We start from the raw sequence: 6,060 nt of genomic DNA, 5'->3' as shown, positions 1-6,060 counted from the left end.
AGGCAGATAGCCTTTTAATCATGATGGCCAGTACCCCTTTATCTCAAGAAGCCCAAGAATCTCATTCTAAATATCATCAGGCTTCCCGAGCTTTATGTTTACAATTTGGAATAACAAGAGAAGAAGCTAGGAGCATAGTAAAAGCCTGTACAGCTTGCCTTCCTTTCCAAGCTTCTACACTCCCTCCAGGGAAGAACCCTCGTGATTTGAGACCTAATGAAATTTGGCAAATGGATGTGACCCATTATAAATCTTTTGGTCATCTATCTTTTATCCATGTTGTGGTAAACGCCTTTTCAGGATTCACATTTGCAATGCCAGCAGCAAAAGAGACAGCCCGAGTGGTCACTGAATTCCTTATACAAGCATTTGCAATTATGGGTGTGCCACAAGCAATAAAAACAGACAATGGACCTGCATATACTTCTAAACATTTTACACACTTTTGTGCACAGTATAAGATTTTGCATACCACTGGCATACCTTTTAATCCTCAAGGGCAGGCAATAGTAGAGAAAAGAAACAGAGATATTAAGACACTCCTCCAAAAACAAAAGAAAGGGGGAGCCACGGGTAACCCTAGAGAACTTCTAAATTTAGTTCTCTATACCATTTTTAAATTTTTGACAAAGATGCACTGGCTCCGGCAGACAGGTTTTATAAACCACCAGGACAGTGTCTAGTGCGAGCAGCTCCACTGTCTTTAGATAATCACCAGGTCATGTGGAGAGACCCAGAAAGTGGTGAATGGAAGGGACCAGATAGGTTAACCGCTTGGAGGAGAGGGTTTGCTTGTATCTCCACAGATGGAGAAGGAATCAAATGGGTGCCAATGAGCTGTATTCGCCTTGTCCATTGGAGAGAGATGGAGCAGACCCTTGAAACGAAGGAGAAGACCCAAGAAACATCAGGGAGGTTCCATTGCTGATTGTGCCCACCACTGAAAGAACCTGGCAGTTATGGCGTTTGACCCATGGACATCAAAAATTGTAGGACTTGAAAGTCCTCAGGAATCATTGGATTCCCTAACATATAAAAAGACTGTTGCGGGACTTCAAAAACTTGTGGGGATCATTGGATTCCCTAACATGTGAAGCAATGGACAATAGATTGGTTTTGGACTATCTCTTGGTTGCTGAAGAAGGCGTGTATGTGTGACTGATGTTTACATACCCTCTTTCTAGGACTTCTGGAAATCTCTTACAATACCATGTTGATTTATATTGTTTGTTATATCACTACTTGTATGTACAATTCCTGTTTGTTACACCACATCGAGTCTGCACTGACTGTGGGGAGAGTCACCACTAATAGCCTCTGCGTTATTGCTATGTGCTTGTGTAATAACTCCCATGCTGATGGGTTTGTGCATACTTGTCTCTAATAAGGCCCTTCAACCCAGAAACCTACTAGCAATCCCCACTTCCCTTTGGTGCTTTTCATCTCCCTTCCTGAGATGTCAGGGAGGGCGTGATTATCTCCTTTTTAGTGCTTTCATCTCCCCTCCTGAGAAGTTGGGGGGGGCCATGATCACCTCCTTTTTGGGGTTCTCACCTCCCTGAGAAGTCAGGGATAGCGTGACCACCTGTGTTCTAAAACAAAAGAAAACGGGAGATGTAAAGAACTAGAACTGAGCAAATGCACTTGGATAATGGAGCACGTGAGACTAATTGCCAATTGGACAATTCTCTATTAACATGTTTGAAGAACGACCCTCCTCAATTATTCTGTGCTGGCTTGATTGGTGGGACAAAGAGGGGGAAGTGACTTGTGTGGGTGGAGTAGGAGGAGGAAATTGAGGCATTCTCCTGGCAGTGGAGAGAGAGGAAGGTGGTGTGGAGATTACTAGATCTAATCTCCTGACTGGGACTGTAAAAGACCAAGAATAAAGACTTTTGATTAGCCTGACTCTGGCTGATTTCTGGTAAGACAGAGTTCCAGCATTTTCCTGTCATTCTTATCCAATCTGACAGGTGTGTAGTGGTGCCTCAGAGTTGTTTTAATTTGCATTTCTCTGATCAATAGTAATTTAGAGTATTTTTTCACGTGACTACAAAATAGTTTCAATTTCTTCATCTGAAAATTGTATCCTTTGACCATTTATCAAATGGAGAATGGCTAGAAGTTCAACATTTCTAATCTTATCATCGGCTTGTTAACTCAAGTCTAAAGGCACACCACCTCCCTCAGCCTCCTCTCCCCTCTGATTGGGGGGTGGAAGGTGAAGTGCCAAAATTTCTCCAATTCGTTCCTTCAATAAACATTTATCATGTACCAATTATGTGGAGGCACTATGTTAAGTACCTTCCTGCCCCCTGCCTTTATAGAGGGTAGAAATTGTTCTCTCAGCCCACTCTACTTTCTGCTGCTCTGGCTAGTTTCAACTTCAACTAATAAGATATCTAATACCAATTCCCCACTTCTATACTCACTACAAATCCTGATTTCTTTTGCATGTTGTCTCCTCCATTAGAGTGCAAGCTTTTTAAAGGCAGGGACCATGGTTGTTTTTGTTTGTTTGTTTGTTTGTTTTTAATCAATTGAATTTCCAATGCTCAGCACAAAAAGTGGAAACATAATGTTTATGAGATTTTATTTTGTTGGATTAGGTTATGAAGAATTATCAAAGAAAGTAAAAGAGAGTCACTGGAGTTTATTGAAAAGATTTGTGACAAGATCTTGTCACCTATGGATCAAAAAACACCAGTTTGGAACTTGTATTACTATTTTCCTGGTTCATGTATATGGGTAATTTACTTACTGCGAGACAATATTTATCTCCTGCAGATTTGAATCATTATGTAAAGTGTCCAAAAAAATCAGCACTCAACTAGAGAGAAGAGATAACTTCCTTTCCAAGGAATTGACCTTAAATGAGATTTACTCTATCATGGCTCTTTCCTTCATTCTCTTCACAGTTGTTGACATTTTTGTGAAGATCAACACCCCCATAATCAATCAATATCAGGCTCTGTTACATCCTCCTAATCTCCATTTGTTTTGTTTTATTTTGCTTCTTGGTTTTTTAATAGCAGCCCAGCTTTCTAGACTCACCCCTTAAAATATTTGCAATTTTTTCACTCTAATTTCCTCTATTCTGGCCAAAACAATTACTAGCTCAAACAAAGCAGAATCAAAAAATGGGCTCAATCTAAAATATCCAATTTCTTTATTCTTATTTGCTCTATGACATAAGTGATTCTCAGCAGCATCTATCTGGGAAACTTTCTTCCTTCCCTGACAGACCCACACTCTGAGCCTGGTCACAATGTCATTGAATTTAAGGAGCTGTCTACTCTTGCCGTCTGCTATGTCCTGAGCTATATAGGCTTCCCAGCTCTGACACCTCCAAGTTTGTCATGCAGTATATGATGTTTTTCAGGAGTGGGATCTCCCCACTTCTCATTTACCAGCACATTGAGGGAAAGACCATGGTAATTGCAAAGATCTTTGCCATTTGGGTTACTAGGACATTTCTTTATCCCCAAGTTCTATGTGACCATATTGAGGTCAGATAGGAACATCCAGGAAAGGTTAAAGAATACAACAGATTCCAGAAATTTTGCATCATAAGTCCTTCTAGAAATATCTATTTTCAGTACTCAACATATCCATAAGCCTGGTGTTGTCAGCTGTATAATCTTTGGGTCCTGAGCTCTCATGTCTTATCTTAACACCAAGTCCTGAAAGTTGATTCCCAGATGCTATTTTTTTTCTATTGCTTCAACCATTACAATCATCAAGATCCATATGTAATACCTTGCACAGATTATTGAAACTCCACTTTCACCCCAATCTGGTCTCCATTTCTCCAAGCAACAATTCAATTGACAGACAACTTTTATTAGGTCCAGAATTCCAAGGAACATAGACAAAGTATCATACTACATTGATTAAGTAGGATTTATCGATAGTATACAAATAAAAAGGACACATATTTCACTATGTAGAGAGAGTAAAACGTGTATTCTGCTTTGTTTTGATTTGAGGGATATGTACCTTCAACTCAAGCAGTGAGCTATATGAAGATAACATATTCATTCTGGAAGGGCTGTTGATGTTATAGGTTATATATTTTTGTCTTGGAATAAACAAAATGTACAAAAGATAGCTTTGAATTCTCCAAACATAAATCCATCAGAAAGGACTAAACATGAAGCTGATAAAATTCCTTTGGTATCAGAAACTGTTTTCATGGGTGAAAAAGTCAGGGACCATGTAACTCATCCATATCACAATTTAAGGATTTATCTCCATCAATAACTCTTCTACCCATTCTCTGCCCAATAACCCAAAGTATCTTTTTTTTTTTTTTTTTTTTTTAAGATAGGGGGAGAATTTAATTAAAACTAATTTCAAATTGAAGCTTTTTATTTTCAAAACACATGCAAAGATAATTTTTCACCACTGACCCTTGCAAAACCTTATGTTCCAATTTCTCCCCTTTTCTTCCGTACCCTCTCCTAGATGGCAAGTAATCAAATGTATGTTAAACATGGTAAAAATATATGTAAATTCAGTATAGGAATACATATTTTTACATTAATTAAAACTCTTTTTTAGAGCTCAAGATATATCATCATTAATTAATCAGTGTGGGCTGTAGTATATAATTTGGTTACTAGATAGTGCTCTAAAAACATATAAGTGGTCTATTTCCACTCTTTCATAGTGGTCTTCCAGAAGCTCTCAGTCTTTAAACTTTGTGTGTGTATGTGTGTGTGTGTGTGTGTGTGTGTGTGTGTGTGTATGCAAGGCATCAGAACAATGATTTTGCTAAAGACGTATATGTATACAAACACATGTATCTATGGACCTCGAGTTAGATTCCTTCCAGTCACCCAGACTTACAAATTAAGAATTCAACTGTCAACTTTTTCATTCCCCTATATTTAATCAATAGCCAAGTTCATCTCTGGCCTACTCCCAATTATCATCTTTGACCCTTTTTTTGTCCTGATGCAGGCCATCACATCCAACCTATTAATAGATCTCCTTGCCTCGTCTTCACAACAATGCATTCTCCACTCAGCTGTCAAGTTGATATTCCTTAATCACAAATATCTCTTATGCAATAAACTCCAGTAACTTCCTATTACTTCCAGGATCAACTATAAAATCCTTTGTTTTTCAAAGCCTGCATTCTCCCTGCATCCCTCACTACATTGAAGTGATGTGAATGTCTTTACTAGCTTTTCCACTGGCAGACTCCTAAGCCTGGAATGCTTTCTCCACTCCCCCTTTTTTCCCTTCCTACTCTATTTCCATTCTTGGCTTCAAGTGTCATCTAAAATATAATACAAGGTGGCTTTCTTGATCCTCTTCATGCTCCTGCCTTTGCTCCAAGATTATTCCCAATTTATCTTCTCTATACTATAGCTTATTTGTATATGTAGTCTCCCTGCTTTAGAATGAGCTCCTTGAGAGTAAGAAGTATCTTTTCCTTTATATCCCCAGATCTTGGTGCAGGGCCTAGCACAGCCTTCAATAAGGCTGAGAATGAGAGTCAGATGCAGCAAGCTTCTAGTAGGCTTGAGAGAGGAAAAGTGGAATCAGGCCATTTTTGTGGTCAGATCACCCTCTGGTGGCCAAGCTATATGCTACAGCCCATTTTGGTGACGAGTCGGAGTTGGGGGGGGAGGAAATGGGGAGAGAAACAAGAGTAGGAAAACCTCACATCTTTGCCCTCAATATTTCTTTTCAATATTTGGAAACTTTCTTATTCATATCCCTACATTCACAGCAACCAACGATTTACTTCAATCCTTAATGACCATGTAATTTATCAAGACACTGTTAAGGGAACTTTTAGAGTACTAACACAAAACTAAAAACCCATAACTGGTTTGTGATTGCTTGAATGGCTCCTCTTCCTCTTAGACCTACTAGCTGGCAGAAAGGGGAGAAGGGAAGGACTTGGCCAGTTTTACAATTCACTGCAGTTTGCTTCTGAGGGTAAGAGGATGTGAAGGGGTAGATCTGGCTGCTTATGTGATATCTGACAAGTTACTTTTAACTTTCATGGGTCACCGTCAGCTCCAGATCTATGATGCTAGGTTT

The sequence above is a fragment of the Sminthopsis crassicaudata genome, chromosome 1 (genome assembly GCF_048593235.1).
Source record: "Sminthopsis crassicaudata isolate SCR6 chromosome 1, ASM4859323v1, whole genome shotgun sequence".
Lineage (NCBI taxonomy): Eukaryota > Metazoa > Chordata > Mammalia > Dasyuromorphia > Dasyuridae > Sminthopsis > Sminthopsis crassicaudata.
This window is presented reverse-complemented; position numbering follows the sequence as displayed.